Genomic DNA, 17,541 nt, shown 5'->3' on the forward strand with positions numbered 1-17,541 from the left:
ACGACACTGAAAATTTCAAAACATTTCTATCAGAACATAGTCTTATTCTGAGCTGATTTCCAATTTCCACCTGCATCTGTTAAATGGCAGCTTACCTATGAAATATCAGGTTCTGTCCAATCACCTACCCTGCCTCATATGAGCAGCCCGTATATTTATGTGGACACATGCAGCCACGCTTGTTTTTAACATTTGAGAATGACAGCATATTGGCAGTTAATATAAGCTATCAAATACGACACGTCAACTCAGAAAACATCCCTAGGAAGTATTATGGGAACCCATGTATCACTTGAGATTCTTGAATCCATATTTGCTGTTAACAAAATAAATTAATAGTCAACAGCTGATTGAAACATTTCCCTGCTACCATGATTGCCTTGACAAATTCTGCACTGCAGAAGAATTTCACCTCCCACTATTTCTTCTGAGTGACTCTTGCCTGCTGAATAGGGCGTTTGGTTCTAATTGTTAAGCCTGCCTAATCCTGATTGAAGCGGGCCATAATATCAAGTGTGGAAGAAGGTGGGAGTATAAACTAGATTTGCTCCCTTCTGTAGGAATAAGTCTATTAAGACTTTCTTTTTGGAGACAAATCATCTTATGCAGGGGGAAAAAAAACTCCATAAAAAAGACAAATGACAGCACAAGATCCAAAAAGGCAAGTGCTCAGTCATTTTGTCATAATGCCAGAAGAGACAGGAATGCTGTGTGGACTATGCATTCAGACACTTAGAAAATACCGCAGGCAGAGCTGGGGCTTCCATGGCCAGAAGCATATTTGGTGAAGCGAGGATGCATCAAAGGCCTTCTCTGGTCTTCGGTAACTTGCACTGCCTTTCAGAGGTTTATAAAGGGAAGAGACAGGAAAGCAGTGTGCCAGTAAGATGACTCCTCTTCTCGTCTGAACTTTAGAAGAATGCAGTGAACAAATGATGAAAAAGTCTGAAGGGACTTTGGTAATTCAGCATCTGGAAAAATATCAGTGTTTTGTGACATTCTTAGTTGTGATCTACCTTATGTTGTATACACATGGTCACTCGAATACGTAGGTATATTATTCTGCAATTGCTGATTAATTGATGATCCTTCATCCTCTCTGTGATTCATAGGCTCTCTGGGTTGGATAAATCACTTTTGGGAATTATATCTACTAGTACATTTATGTCACTAGAATTCCATTTAGAAGCTGTCATTGTGTACATTCACTGTATCTGTTAACTTTCTTCATCTCTCTCTTCCTCTCCCTCTTCCTCCCTTTCTTCCTTTCCTTTCCCTTTCCCTTATCCTCTCCTGTCCTTTCTCCCTCCCTCCCTGTCTCTTTCTTTTCTTTTCTTTTTTCTTTTTCTCTCTCTCTCTTTCCCCCTTTTTGTATTTCTAGTAGAGACAGGGTTTCGCTATGTTGGCCAGGCTGGTCTCGAGCTCCTGACCTCAGGTGATCCACCTGCGTCAGTCTCCCAAAGTGCTGGAATTACAGGCAGGAGCCATCATGCCCAGCCCCCTTGTCCTCTTCTTATAAGGCTACCAATCCCCTCATGAGGGGCCTCATCCTCAAGACTTCATCTAAACCTAACTACCTCCCTAAGGTCCCATATCCAGATACCATCACACTGATGGTCAAGGCTTTGACATATAAATGAGGGGTAGAGGAACACAAACATTCAGTCCCTAACGCTTGTTCAAGTTACTTAAGCTTGGTAAGCCTCTCTCTTCTTGCTGACTCATGAGGATAATAAAATTTACCTGTTAGGGTTCTTTTGAGGAATAAATGGAATTTTTAAAGAATTGTTTCTGACATGTGATAATTACTTGATTAAACTATAGCTATGATAACACCCTCAAAGCTGTGGTTCTTACCCTCATCATTGTTTACGCTATCACACAATAAGATCTTTGCAAAAAGGATCAGGTTTCATTCTCTTGATCCCCAAAGTCCCCAGCCAGCACAGAGACCAAATACCAATGCATGGCAGTGTATAGGACCTAGGTGTCCTAACTTGGCAATGTATCTGCCAATTTTTTTAAAAGACAAGATGATATCGAAAAGACTGTGGCATATTTAGGATAATGCCCCATTATAGAGGACATCAGCAGCCAGCCACAGACCATCTCTTGGTGCCACTGGGTTTAGAGACACTGGGTTTAAAAGGTGACACCGAGTTAGCACGGCAGGTCTTATGTTCTTATGTAATCTCAAACAACTTCTTGAAAATAATTTGTTAAGAAAACAAATATGGCTGGGCACAGTGGCTCATGCCTGTCATCCTGACACTTTGAGAGGCCGAAGTGGACGGATCACCTGAGGTCAGGAGTTCGAGACCAGCCTAGCCAACATGGCGAAACTCCTTCTCTACTAAAAATAAACAACTTAGCCAAGAGTAGTGGCAGGCACCTGTAATCCCAGCTGCTTGGGAGGCTGAGGCACGAGAATCACGTGAACCCAGGAGGCGGAGGTTTCAGTGAGCCAAGATCATGCCACTGCACTGTAGCCTGGGTGACAGAGTGAGACTCCATCCACCCCCCCCACAAAAACTCTATCCAAAGGCCCTGACTAACGCAGAATCAGCACTAATTAACAAGCCCCATAAACTAAAGGCCCCATGTATGTGTTATAAGTTTTAACATTTTTTTAATAGAAAAGACAGGGGAAAATACTATCATTCCACATCTTCTTAAACACATCTATTTTTAAAAGAGATTTTGACTCACTGGTGAATTTGTCTTAAAATGGAAAAATAAAATCAAATATAAGAATTTTGTTATGAATCTTTGTGGAAACACAATTAGGGAATCTACCAAACCCATGTAATTTCTTATTTCCGTCTAGTTATAGGAAAATACTGAGATGCTTGTGAGGTGTTTTGTTTTTGTTTTTTTTTTTCCAACTTGTATACACGTTGTTCTATAAGCAGTTGATTGTTTTTTAGGAAAAAAAAATATTCAGCATCTCAAATGTACCTTTAATATTGCTTCTGATTTTTGTTGTTTTGCTATCATAGCGTTATCTACCTCACCGAGATATTTTAGGTCCTAAGTATTTTTCATCTGATATTTTCCCCTTAATTTCCTTTTTTCAACCTCCTAAGCTATAAATATACAGCCTTAAAAAAAAAAAAAAAAAAAAAAAAAAAACTCAGACATTTAAGTCCAAGAATCCTGCTTTTCTTCATGTGTTAGATTAATAACTTTTGTAAGGTGATGAGCAGAATGGAGTATACTTGAGCTGAGTTTTGCCAGAGTCCAAGATAATCTATTCTAATTTCTGGAGACACACATTTTATCCTGGTTAGAGAGAGATATAACGATGCCCATCTAATTCTGTGGCGGTCTGGCTTTGATGTATGTATATGTGGGCAGGAATGTGTGTGTGTGTGTGTGTGTGTGTGTGAGCGCCTGTGTGTGTGTTCCTCAAGTATCCACTGTGACTCCAAGGTCTTAACAACAACAAAGGGCCTCTTTGAGATCAATCACATTCATTTGATGTTTGTTTTCTACTACCTGCTACTTGTTGCTTTCTCTTTGTCGCCGTTAATTTTGTTTGTCATATGTCAGACCAGGATGAGTGAGGCACATTCAGATTCAGCTCATTTTATTTATTTTTTTCTCCCTTCCTTAGTCACCACCTTTCCTAATTTCAGGCGGTCAGCACATTTAGCAAGCGTGTAGCTGCTTGCCTGAGCAAGCCATTAATCTAGATTAGAAAATGTGGAGGCCCCAGTGCTGACCTTCCTGAAGCTTGCTTCCCCACCCCCAATTCTATAGGTTCTATTACATCTCCCCTGGTTTAAGTCACCTGCTGTTACTTTTAGGAGTTTTCTTTTCTTTCCTTGCTGAATATCTGCATTTATTAATACTGCCCAGGCACACGGGCTGTGGCTCAAGTTTTCAGCGCAGGACAGTGTGTCATCTCAAGAGAAGACGGAACCCGGCCAGATCCTCCCCCTGCCGGCAAGCGGAGTCAGTTACTGGGAAGCCATAATAATTCTTTCTTCTAGAGAATTTTGGCAAAAATGTGCCTCCTTCTTATGTCAACAATTTTTCATCTTTCTGGAATTCTTATTTCCCCTTCCCCTCTTCTTCCTTTTTATCCTCCTGGTGAAGTCTTTCTTTTTCCCTAAAAAACTGGAAAAAATGCACTTTTCTATGTCAATTCAAATGATATTTAAAAAATACTGTATGTTAAAAAAAATTAAGTTTCTGTAATCCTTATATCCTCTACATACCACTGTCTCATCAAACTACCAAGAAGCCTCTTTTGAAGAAAAAAAAAAAAAAAACCTAAATGAACCTCTACTTGAGAATGTTGGCTTTTCATATATGTGCAGAACGAAAGAGGTTGCAGTGATGGCTTGGATAAAGGCACCTGTGTTCTTTTTCCAACCTATCCAATTTCAAGATGTATCCTTTGTGGATTACATCGGTTTTTTCTATGGAATCATGCACCTTAGACCTGGGAGAAATGAGGGTGACATCCAGGGTCAAGGTTTTCTAATCAGGTATTTTGGGGAAAAATTCCTCCTTCAAATAACAACTAATGTGACATGGCAGTATGTTAGACATTACAGCCAAGGCCTTCTGGTTGAAGTTGGGGAACTGTGGGCATTGTCCCCACTAGGCCCGTCATTTGCGCTTGAAAAACCACCCCTGGGCTCTGTCAGGTGTGGTCTGTGCACCAGCTACCTTTGTGCTCCCCAGATTCTTCCACCTGGCCCGGAAGCTGACAGTAGTTGGCTCTCTTGCCCTTTCTTCTTGTGGTTGGATTTAGCAATTTACTTTTCAGGCTTCTTCCCTTTAGGGTGTCAGTTCACCACTTTCCTCTGCAGAAGGTTTCATCCAGGCCGGGCGCGGTGGCTCACATCTGTAATCCCAGCACTTTGGGAGGCTGAGGCGGGTGGATTACCTGAGGTCAGGAGTTCGAGACCAGCCTGGCCAACATGGTGAAACCCCATCTCTACTAAAAATACAAAAATTAGCCAGGCATGGTGGCACACACCTGTAATCCCAGCTACTTAGGAGGTTGAGGCAGGAGAATTCCTTGAGCCTGGGAGACGGAGGTTGCAGTGAGCCAAGATTGTGCCACTGTACTCCAGCCTGGCCGAGAGAGTGAGACACTGTCTCAAAAAAAAAAAAAAAAAAAAAAAAAAGGAGGTTTCATCCATTTTCATCCATTTGGCTGACAAGGGCAGGAACTGTTCATGCTGTTACTAACTCTAGTACATTGCATGAAACCTTGCTATTTCCTTAAACTCTGCACCGACCTTTACAAACAGTGCCTTTACTGAACACTTCTTACATTACCCGTTTTGAGTGTACCATCTGCTTCTTGCCAGGACCCTGACCAAGAGTTTGAAATCTCAGACCATGATGACCTCCTTGCCCAATGCATAAGCTTTCCTCCAAAACACACATTTATGAGGGCAGAGGCAGTCTCTGGAAGGAAACTTCAGCTGAGCTATGGCTCCTTTTGCTTCCCCTGGGTTTTAATCCTTCCTTCCCTTCCTGTTCTTTTAAGGAAATCTGAAAAGGAGCAAAAGAGCTTTAGAACTGCGCTGCATCTGTCTGAGGCCAAGGGCAGTTGCAAGCAGACCTCTCTGCCCGTGTTTCAATGACCCTCGTCTTGCTCCTTGGCTGCCTGTGAGTCCGTGCTCACATCTGGCTCTGTCTGCCCAAATATAAACTTGAGAGTGACTTCCAAGATACACACGGGGCTCAGAGGTTCTCTCCCTGTCCCACTCACTGGCCCTGCTCTCTCTCGATGTTCCCAAGTCCCCTGGGTGACCTTGTGTGTCCTTCCTGGGAGGTTGCTCAATCACCCTAAAACTGTAAGGCCAAGTGGTCGTAGCCAGAACGTGGCAGAAATACTCATGCTTCTGTTCTGCTTTCCTAGCGTGGAATCCCCTGTGCCTTAATGTGAGTAAATACTCCCCAGAATGAAGGCAGAATCCAGTATCTGTTGTTTTAACTAAATCCCTGACTTGGCCCCCTCTGATAAACCCTCTGATAAAGAATGGATGTAAAATTTGGGACACTGGATAGGACCAGAAGGCGAGAGAAAGAGGGCACCCTTTTCTTTCCTAGCATTTGGGTTCCCAAAGAAGTAAAACTCTGTGAATGTTCACTTCATTTTTTCCTGATATATTGAGGACTCCAGATGTAAGCTCATTGACAGTCTTGGTGTGTTCTTCAGTATTTGTGCTTTTAATAGATATTGCAAGTGTGTTTAATGTGAAAATAGAAACGGAGGGCTTTTAAAAGAGCTTACTCAAAATCCTGCCAATTACTGAAATCTACCAGACAAGAAGGAGCCACTTTTTTTTTTTTTTTTTTTTTTGATACAAGGAGGGGAAATGTTTCCACAAATGCCTGGCCCTTTGTCTTTAAAATTTTTCATCTCTTGGGTACTGAGTTGTAATAGTAAATACAGATGTAGCTGTGTCACATTGAAAGCACGACCAAATTGCTGTACAATGTTCAGGATACCTTTATGTCACTTTAAAATGTAGAGTGTCATCTAAAAATGAGCAATTGCTGTGAAGAAACTGGGGCTGGCTCTGATTTTGTGGCTCCATTTTTTTTTTTTTTTTTTTTTTTTTTTTTTGGTTTCTTGAGAAGATCATCTTTAAGTCACAAGTTATGCAATGCCAAGTACTCATCTGTGTAATCTAGTTCGGCTTCCAAAATTTTTCATCACCTGGTTACAAACATCTGAAGGCAAGAAATAGCCAAGATTCCATTGCAAGTCCCAGAGTAAGTTATTATTAGACAGAAACAAACAAGTAAATACCTTGGACCTGAGCTATTGCCCAAACCAGTCCTGACTTGGCATGGGGTCTGACCAACTGTTTTTGATCCCACAATCTAAAGTACATTTGTGGAAATACAAAGGTCAAAACTTCCCCTAACCCTCTATAGCCCCTGGTGGAACTAAGGAATGAAAAGTTGCTTAAATGTTTTCCTGTTGCCAGTTTTTCTTAAACATTAGCTCTATTCTTCTTTTATTTTTTTTCTTTCCAACCCTGACTCTGATTCACAAAGAATAGGGAAGCTTAGCCAACTGCAATTTCAAAGTATTGCTTCTTAAGCCCAGGCCAAGTGTGTAGACTTGATAGAATTCTGATTAATGCATCTTATTACATTAATTTTAGAAGAAACCCGAAGGCATTTCTCCTATTCCTAGTGCAGGCCAGCCTGCCAGAAGCATTTGTCTCCTTAAAGAGCTAATATCTTCAGCTACCAACAACCATAAAACTGAAAAATCTATCGGAAGAGTTGGCTTCTCTGGATGTGCGTAAGGCACACTACAAAATAGATGTAGAGCTTGGCTGAACTTTGCTTCAAATTTGCCAATCAAAATTCACGAACCCACGCCAAGTTGGCTACAAAACCTCTTGCTTGGAGCCAGCACTAATTATGTCAACAAGTAGTTGAAGTTTAGCCCCTGTTAAGTCCTGCACTCCTGGGTATCGGGGATGAGTCTTCGTGTGGAGGCAAACAGGCCCTGTCTTCGCTTGGCGACCTCCTAAAATTCCCAGGACCTCTTCAGGTCCCAGCCCTTTCTGTTTCCCTGGGGTGTACCTCCTCGCTCTCTGTCTTGGATGGAAAGAGTTCCAAGGCAGTCCAGTCGCCCCAGTGAAGTTTTCTGATGAGGTCAAGCCTTCTTATTGTCATAGGTCATTTTCTTTAGAAATGAGAAACCATCTCCCTGGGCTTTCCAGGAAGTAGGCTCTGAGTGCAGGTGTGTTGCGGAGAACGCATGCCTTGGAATTAACACCTATGGAAGATGGAGTGGGCAGAGGGAGAAGTTGAGCTGAGATGCAGTCCAGCAAGGGTCTCAGTCAACCTCATGGAACTAAGAGGACCCATCAGAGCTAATCCCTATTGCGCTAATGTGGTCAGGCTTTTATAAACCTGCCTTGACTTGTGATTGGGTGGGCTGCCCCAGGAAGGATGTGCCCTTGCATAAGGTAGCTCTCTATGTTCAGGTACTCCCTGGAAAGGCCGATGGCTGAAGGCTACAGGTTACCCTGGAAGGGAGACCTGGGCTGCACATCAGAGCCCATCTCCTTCCCAGCGTGGACATGTTCCAGCTCCTGCCCCAGCCCTGCCACAGCATCACCCTCTCCAGCACACACAGCCCTTCTCTGTTGATTAGGATTGGTTGAGCTATTCTACAGCTTTCGTTGACTCAGGCCTTGAAGTACAATAGAAAACCCTAGGACAAGGCAAGCCCACTTTTGAGGCTAGGCACAGAGGCTCGTGCCTGTAGTCCCAGCACTTCAGGAGGCCAAGGCAAGAGGATCAGTTGAAGCCAGGAGTTTGAGATCAGTCTGGCCAACACAGTGAGACCCAATCTCTACAAAAATTTAAAAATTGACTGGACGTGGTGGTACATGCCTGTAGTCCTAGCTACTCAGGAGACTGAGGCAGGAGATCACTTAAGCCTGGCAGGTCGAGGCTGCAGTGAACTAAGATGCCACAGCACTCTAGCCTGGGCAGTTTTGAGTGCTTCCTCTACCATGTAACTAGCTTGCCAGACAACTCATTAACTATTCGGGACCTTAGTTTCATCTTTCCTGAATTGGAGCCAATATACGTAATTCCAAAGGTTGCTTTTAAGTGTAAGTGAGAATATTGGCAGAAATTCGTTAGCACTGAGAGAGGGAATATAAAGTGGAGGTTAAGTGTACGGCTTAAGAGCAGAGTCGGGAAACCTAGACTTGCATCCTGATTTCTGAATCGAATGTTCCAGGGTAAGCCACTTAATCTCTCTAATCCTCATTGTGCTTAGCTCTAGAATGGAGGCTTGTTGAGAAAATTAAATGGAAATGATAACGGCGAAGCACTTAGCACAGGAGTAGGCCCGTAGTACTCAGGTGTTCATTCCACAGCAAAGCGTTCACTCTTCTGCACTCTTTCCCAGTCAGTTGGCCACTACTGTTCAGTTCACTTCTTTTGGATCTTCTCAGCCCCATCAGGTTACCAGGTGAAATGAGCCCAGGTCAGCAGGCCAGTTGATTGAGCACTCCAGTCAGCCATCAGTTAATTCTGTCATTCAATGTCTTCAGTGACCCCCCAGTGAGGCAGGAGGTGGGACTTGACTATGGAGGCAAGACTTAACTCCATAGATAGGGCAACACACCAGACCAAATTGAGGACTAGCTAAAACGGGGATAGGGTGGGCGCGCCTTTCCATAAGACGTGTCCACCAGTGTGGCATGTCAGTTTACCATTTGCATGGCAACACCTAGAAGTTACTGCCCCTTTCCATGGCAGTGACTCAACAACCTGGAAGTTACCACCCTTTTTCTAGAAATTTCTGCATAATCCACCACTTAATTTGCATATAATTAAAAATGGGTGTAAATGTGATGGCAGAATTGCCTCGGAATTGTCACTCTGGGCACTCTGCCTGTGGGGTAGCCCTGCTTTGCAAGGAGCAGCACTTCTGCTGCTGTTGTACACTGCCCCTTCAATAAAAGTTGCTAACACCACCAGCTTGCCCTTGAATTCTTTCCTGGGCCCTTTTGGGCTAAGCCCCAATTCTGGGGCTCACCTGCCCTGCATCACCAGCACAGTTGAAGGCCACAAACTCCCAGCATTTTCATCCATAAACAAGGCTTAGCAATATCTCTGATGTTGGGTAAGAGCTTAGGTGTTTGCACCAGCGAGATTTGCACTCAGCCTTTTTTGAGTGAGACTTGAACTTGATTCTGAGTCTGCTCCCTCCTAGATAGACTCATTATTTACTTATTTATGTATTTACTCATCCATTCATTAATTTATACTCTTAGTTTGATTTCAACACCTGTAAAATGGGGGTGGTAATGTGGTGATATGGAGGAAAATAAAATAACTCAATTATTGTTCTTACTATTTACCTCTGTATTGTCCTCATTATTATTCCTTTGATAACCATGAGCACCTGTCATGGACCTGGCACTCTAATAGGCTCTCAGGATGCACATTGACCCAGTCCCTGCTTGCTGGAGACATAAGAGAAGCCCCCAGCCACTGACATCTGGGTGCTGTAATAAAGCAAGACTAGTCATGGATACTGCTAAGTTTTGATGCCAAAGAGCCAAATTTGTAGTACCAGAATGTCCTTTACATGTGTGACCCAAAGTTTTGGCTACTGAAGAGGTTGCATGCCCTACAACAGTGGAAGTGGTGCCCTGAATATGCCAGAAATAATGGTGGAGTCAACTAAGACCTCGAAGTATTGTTTGGAGACATCTCAGTATTCCTAAATCATTTTCCCATCCTTAAATAAAAATCTTCCTTACTGATGATCTGAGAACTTCCAGTCAGCTTCATTTCCATTAGTAGAGTTGGCCATTGCCTGCTAAGAAACTTTAGGTGGTTTTTCTTGGGATCAGTGGACAGACTTAGGATTAGTGGGTCCCCTCCTTGAGGTATAATAACAACCTTCGTGAAAGTAAGACCACAGGGCCTCTCTTCAGGCAAGTGCCTTGCATTTTAATACCAACCATGCCACATGCATGTGTTTCCTGGGCTTGCAATAACAAATTACCGCAAACTGGGTGGACTGAGAATTATTCATTGTCTCATGGTTTTGGAGGCTAGAAGTTCAAAATCAAGGCTTTGGTGGGGTTGGTTCCTTCTGGAAGCTACAAGGGAGAAACCATGCCATGCCTGTTTCCTGGTTTCTGGTGACTGCTGGCAATTCTTGGTGTCCCTTGGCTTGGAAACACCACATTCCAACCTCTACTTCCATCCTTACATCACCTTCTTCTCTGACTTTGTGTCCTTTCCATCTCTTATAAGGACACCAGTCATTGGACTTAGGACCCACCTAATTGAGTAAGATCTCATCTCAGTCCTTATCTTAATTACATCTGCAAAGACCCTGTTTCCAAATAAAGTCACATTCGTTGGTTCTGAGTGAACATGTTTCTCGGTGGACCCTATTTAACCCACTGCACTGCATCAAACGTATGGGTGTACTTTCTCTTGGCCTTTCTCCTATTTGCCTTCTCTGTGTTGGGAATTGTGGCTTTACACCCATCTACTTATCCCTGCATGTTAAGCATCGTCTCTTACCTGATAAGCAGAAGGATGATAAAAGTGAGGAAACTGAGGCACAGGCTTGCCCCAGGTTATACAGCTAGTAATGACGGAGGATGGATTGAAAGCCAAGCTTCTCCCATCCTCCACTCCACAACAGCTGTAAGGCCTCTGGTCTATCCTTCTTCTCCCCCGCCCACCACATGGCTTCTTATTTTGAAAACCCAATGGCTAATAAAGTAGATGAGTTTCAGGATTGCAAAATATTGTGGTCCTGGCCTTTGCCCGTTGTGTAATCTTCACAGTGACCAGAGTGTTTGCAGTTCCTAGGAAGTTCACCCATTCCCAACAGTGTCCCAGGGTCAAGCTCAGGTGACCTGTGGTATTTTTATACCCATATATGTGTCAATGTTTATAACTTTTAAAGTTGTTGTCAGGAAGCACCGAGGCATGTGGTCGTTCGCAGATGACAAAGACAGAGGCTCAGGGAACTCAGTTGCTTGCTGAGCTTTAAACCCAAGTCTATTTCTAAGGCTGCACTGAGTCTTTGAGAAAATGCAGAGTAACCTAGCACAGTGTCAGACACAAAATAGTCCGCAAATGCCCTCATAGATCCAGGCTTCTGAGTCCAAAGCAATAAATTCTCATCTCCAATTCCCATCTTCAAATATTAACATAAACTCTTTTTTTTTCTTTTTTGGCGGGGGCGGGGGAACAGAGTCTCGCTGTGTTGCCCAGGCTGGAGTGCAGTGGCATGATCTCAGCTCACTGCAAGCTCTGCCTCCCGGGTTCACACCATTCTCCTGCCTCAGCCTCCTGAGTAGCTGGGACTACAGGCGCCCACCCCCACACCCGGCTAATTTTTTGTATTTTTAGTGGAGACGGGGTTTCAATGTGTCAGCCAGGATGGTCTTGATCTCCTGACCTTGTGATCCACCCACCTCGTCCTCCCAAAGTGCTGGGATTACAGGCGTGAGCCACCGTGCCTTGGCCAAAATAAACTCTTTTTTTTAAGAGACAGAATCTCACTGTGTTGCTCAGGCTAGAGTGTTGTGGCATCTTAGCTCACAGCAGCGTCGACCTACCAGGCTCAAGCGATCCTCCTGCCACAGTCTCCTGAGTAGCTAGGACTACAGGTGTGTACCACCATGCCCAGCTATTTTTAAAATTTCCTGTAGAGATGGGGTCTCACTGCATTGGCCAGAGTGACCTAAACTCCTGGCTACAAGTGATCCTTTTGCCTTGGCCTCCCAAAGTGTTAGGATTATAGTTGTGAGCCACCATGCCCAGCCTAAAATAAACTCTTTAGTGTCAAAAAATCTACTTGAGGCCAGGTGTGATGGCTCACCCCTGTAATCCCAGCACTTTAGGAGGCCGAGGTAGGTGGGTCACCTGAGGTCAGGAGTTCAAGACCAGCCTGGGCAACATGACGAAACCCCGTCTCTACTAAAAACACAAAAATTAGCTAGGTGTGGTGGCATGCACCTGTAATCCTAACTACTCGGGAGGCTGAGGCAGGAGAATGGCTTGAACCCACGAGGCAGAGGTTGCAGTCAGCTGAGATTGTGCCACTGTACTCCAGCCTGAGAGACAGAGTGAGACTCTGTCTCAAAAAACAAAACAAAACAAAAAAAAACAAAAATCTACTTGAACCAACTAAAATTCCCGTCCCCACCCAGAGTTCTAAATATTTTATGAATAAAGCCTTCAGAGCCTAAGCATTCACTAAAACCAAGTGGCCCCGCGTTCCTAATGGGTGGAATATTATTTTGAATCTTTCCATCACCTTTTCTTAATGAGAGTTACATTGCTGGGTGAAAGCTTTTTATGCAACCCCATCATTGTTGAACAAACAGATGCTTAGCGTATTTAGGTTGGAATGCAAGAGAACTAAAGGTATGGGAGAGTCTTAAGGAAGCCTGCTTTCTCTTCAAGAATGCTATAGAATTGAAAGGTAATTCCTAAAGAACAGGCATTTGTAAATTAGGGAGGAAGAACTAAAAAAGATTCCTAGCAAGAAACATCATAAAAGGGCTGGATAAAGCCAAAAAACTAAAAGAAAAAAAAAAAAAAAGGAATTAGAGAAAAGAGGCTTCATGTTGTTTGTAAATTTATGAATAAATCTGTTAAAGAAATACTGGATTCATATTCAACCTGGAAAACAGGGAAAGGTCTTTTATTGCATGCTTAGAAGTTTGAATACACTTTCAGTAGCTCTTCGTTATCTCAAATTAAATCTTAAATTGAGCTTGTGGTTCTGTGAATTAATACTCCGGCCTTTCAGCCCTGCTGCTGAGGTCATTCAAATCTAATGGTGGAAATGGTCACAGGGTCAGGCCTTGGTTGGTGCTGTATAGAAATGCCTTAATGATGCCGGCAGATGTTTGCATTCTGCAGCTGGGGCAGCCAGCTAGTGGGGGGCTGCAGGAAGCGGGGAGTTGATGATCACATTATTGTATCAGCCGCCTGTGTGAACAAGGAAGGATAGACGCCCACCCCATCCCACCATTCCAGGTTCAAAGAGGCAGGTGCTTCCTAAAGCAGAAAAATGTAAGGGAAGTCATCATCGCTTATCACCACCTGAATGTTCACCATGGTGACCACATCTCAGGATGCTGCAAAACGAGAGAGGTCACCTGTCTGTGTAATCACATATAGCATTCTAAAGATGTTCCATTCATTCAACACATGTTTAATAAAGGCTTCATCTGAAGTTTAATGGACACATTGTTTGATAAAACAGACCCAGTCACTGGTGTCAGGGAGTTTATATAGAGGTATGCACATATCTGTGCAAATGTGTGCATTTAAGGCCCGCCGAGCCTCAGCTGATATGCATGTCCTAACTTTGCTGTTTCTCTAAGGGAATGGAAGGATTGGCTACCCTGAGCTTCCTAGACCTTTTTTTTTTTTGACAGACTCTTGTTCTGTCTCCTAGCTAGAGTACAATGGTATGATCATAGCTCACTATAACTTCCAATGCCTGGGTTTAAGTGATCCTCCCGCCACAGCCTCCCAAGTAGCTAGAACTACAGGCGAGAGCTACCATACTGGTCTCATTTTTGTGTTTTATAGAGATGGGGTCTTGCTGTGTTGCCAAGGCTGGTCTCAAACTTCTGGCCTCATAGGAATCCTCCTGCCTTGATAGATGTCTTCATTGTAGGTTTCTAGCCTCTGAATCCAAATTTTATTTTCTAGTACTTTATTTTATTTTACTTTTTATTGATTGAAACCTTGAAATAAAAGTTTTAAAAAATTCATTTGGCCGGGCGCAGTGGCTCACGCCTGTAATCCCAGCACTTTGGGAGGCCGAGACGGGTGGATCACGAGGTCAGGAGATCAAGACCATCCTGGCGAACACGGTGAAACCCCGTCTCTACTAAAAAATGCAAAAAACTAGCCGGGCGAGATGGCGGGCGCCTGTAGTCCCAGCTACTCGGGAGGCTGAGGCAGGAGAATGGCGTGAACCCGGGAGGTGGAGCTTGCAGTGAGCTGAGATCCGGCCACTGCACTCCAGCCTGGGCGGCAGAGCGAGACTCCGTCTCAAAAAAAAAAAAAAAAAAAAAAAATTCATTTGATTTTAAACAACCTTTAGAAATATATAAAGGTTAAAAATAACTGTCATTTTGGTTTTTATAAACAGTCCACTCTTACACATAGAGACATTCAGATGCTTCATTTTGCCTATAGAAAGTTTTTCTAATAATGACCAATGATGGTGAAATTGTTATTGATTTCAAATGTGTGATTGGTTGATTTACTGGATTCAGTCCAAGCTCCTCCCAAAGGTTAGCCCATTGACTCTAGAACTCTGTTTTCCTCATTCATTCATTCATTCTTCATTCATTCCTCTAATCAGTATGTATAGTGCACTTGCTGCACATCAGATACTTTCCTAGGTGCTGGGGAGAAACAAGCCAAGCACTTCAGTGCCTGTATTAGTCTGTTTTCACGCTGCTGATAAAGACATACCCGAGACTGGGAAGAGTAAGATGTTTAATTGGACTTACAGTTCCACATGGCTGGGGAGGCCTCAGAATCATGGCAGGAGGTGAAAGGCACTTCTTACATGGCAGCATCAAGAGAAAATGAGGACGAAGGGAAAGTGAAAACCCCTGATAAGCCCATCTGATCTTGTGAGACTTATTCACTATCACGAGGATAGCGCAGGAAGGACCGGCCCCCGTGATTGAGTTACCTCGCCCTGGGTCCCTCCCACAACATATGGGAATTCTGGGAGATACAATTCAAGTTGAGATTTGGGTGGAGACACACCCAAGCCATATCAGGGTCCTAGGCAACTTTGTGTGGAAACAGAACAGAGAGGAAGCGACACACCTTTCCTTTGGGGGCAATTTTTGGGTTGCTTTTGTTTTTATTTGTTGTTGTTTTCATTCCTGGTAGTAATAGTAGCAGTAGAAAATGGCAGTGCTGTAGCCATAAACAAAGTGCTCTGTGCATTCCCTCTCACGATCCCCTAAACCCTACAAGGCTAGGGGAAAATGGTAATACTCATGAACAACTCCACTTTATAAATGAGGATGCTGGCGCTCAGGGAGGTCACGTGAGTTTCATAAGGTCACAGAGCAACCAAGTGGCAGGGCTGACTCCCACCCAGGTCTGTTACATGGGCAGCCTGTTATTACCGCACTGTCCTGACTTGCTCTAGCAAGATCTAAGAAAGGCACAATCTGCTTTCCTTTTGATGGTGTGTGGCAGCATCATGGCAGCGCGAATTTCCAAGAAGAGGATGTTAGTCGCTGACGGCGTCTTCAAAGCTGAACGTGATCAGTTTCTTACTCAGGAGCTGGCTCAAGATGCTGCTCTGAAGCTCAGATTCAGGTTACACCCATCAGGGCAGAAACCATTATCTTAGCCTCCAGAACACAAAATGTTCTTGGTGAGAACAGCCAGGGATTCTGGCATTGATTGCTGTAGTTCAGAAGAGATCTGGCATCCCAGTGGGTGTTGTAGAGCTTTATGCTGAAAAGATGACCCCAGAGGTCTGCGAGCCATTGCCCAGGCAGAGTCTGCAGTACAAACTCCTAGGAGGGCTTGCCGTGCAGACGGCCTGCGATGGTGGGCTGTGGTTTTAATTTAGATTTTAGGTTTTAGTTTAGGTTTTAGGTGGGCTTTGGCTCCCCTATCATGAATAGAGGGGCCAAAGGCTGCCAAGTTGTGGTTTCTGGGAGACTCTGAGGACAAAGGGTCAAATGCATGAGTTTGTGGATAGCCTGATGATCCCCAGTGGGAACCCTTTTAACTAGTACATTGGTGCTGCCATGTGCCATGTGCTGCTCGGACAGGTGTTCTGGGCATCACGGTGAAGATCATGCTGCCCTGGGACCCAGCTGGTAGGATTGGCTCTAAGAAGCCTCTGCCTGACCACGTGAGCATCATGGAACCCAAAGATGAGATACTGCCTACCACTCCCATCTCAGAACTGAAGGGTGGGAAGCCAGAGCCGCCTGCTGTGCCCCAGCCAGTCCCCATAGCATAACGGGCTCTCCTTGGTGGTTGTATTTGGAGTCTGGATGTTACTTTGTAAAGACATTTAATAAAATATGGTACAGAGACAACCGGGCATGCCTGTAATCCCAGCACTGTGGGAGTCAAGGCAGTCAGATCACTTGAGGTCAAGAGTTCAAGACCAGCCTGGCCAACATGGTGAAACCCCATCTCTACTAAAAATACAAAAATTAGCCAGGCGTGCCCTGTAATCCCAGCTACTTGGGAGACTGAGGCAGGAGAATCGCTTGAACCCAGGAGGCCGAGATTGCAGTGAGCCAAGATCGTGCCATTGCACTCCAGCCTGGGCAACAAGAGTGAAACTCAGTCTCCAAAAAAAAAAAAAAAAATCATCGACGACAGAAATGTATTGTCTCACAGTTCTGGAGGCCAGACATCCAGAATCAAGGCAGTGCTACACTTCTTTCAGAGGCTCTAGCTAAGAATCTGTTCCTGGCATCTTTTGTTTCTGGTGGCTGCTGGTGATTGTGGGCTTGTGAGCATATCACTCCAGTCCCAGACTCTGAGGCCACATGGCCTTCTCCTCTTCTCCTGTGTTCTCCTCTCCTGTGTGCCTCACATCTCCCTCTGCCTTTCTCCTATGAAGACACTTATCTTTGGATTTCGGGTCTTCCTGGCTGATCTCATCTCAAGATCCACAACTTAACTACATCTGCAAAGACCTGATTCCCAATAAACTCGCCTTCACAAGTTGCGGGTATTTGAATATGGAACTGCCTTTTTGGAGGCCACCATTCGACCCATGATAAGAGCACAGTGGTGAGGTATCAGGGGTGGTATGAGGTCACAGTCACAGCCGCCCGTCTCACCAGCTGTGTGACAATTCTGGATTTCCTTGGCTGTCCTCTGCCTCAGTCTCCCTTTCCCTGTAAGTGGAAGTGGTATTCATTGATCACACACTACAGGCCGGACACCAAGCTATTCCATTTTTTGAATATGTTTCTTCCTTCCCTCTTTAGGACTAACCAGCCGGGTTTAGATGATTTC

At 44.2% G+C, this 17,541-nt stretch overlaps 1 protein-coding gene and 1 pseudogene across 3 annotated transcripts in view; both read left to right on the plus strand.

The window, feature by feature from the left end:
• The window catches only part of WWOX (WW domain containing oxidoreductase), a 1,119,552-nt gene that overhangs the window by 719,927 nt on the left and 382,084 nt on the right, over window positions 1–17,541 (plus strand). The gene's annotated exons all lie outside the window — the stretch shown is intronic.
• On the plus strand, window positions 15,749–16,525 carry LOC112613972 (annotated as a pseudogene).

This window comes from Theropithecus gelada, chromosome 20 (assembly GCF_003255815.1).
Source record: "Theropithecus gelada isolate Dixy chromosome 20, Tgel_1.0, whole genome shotgun sequence".
Classification (NCBI taxonomy): domain Eukaryota; kingdom Metazoa; phylum Chordata; class Mammalia; order Primates; family Cercopithecidae; genus Theropithecus; species Theropithecus gelada.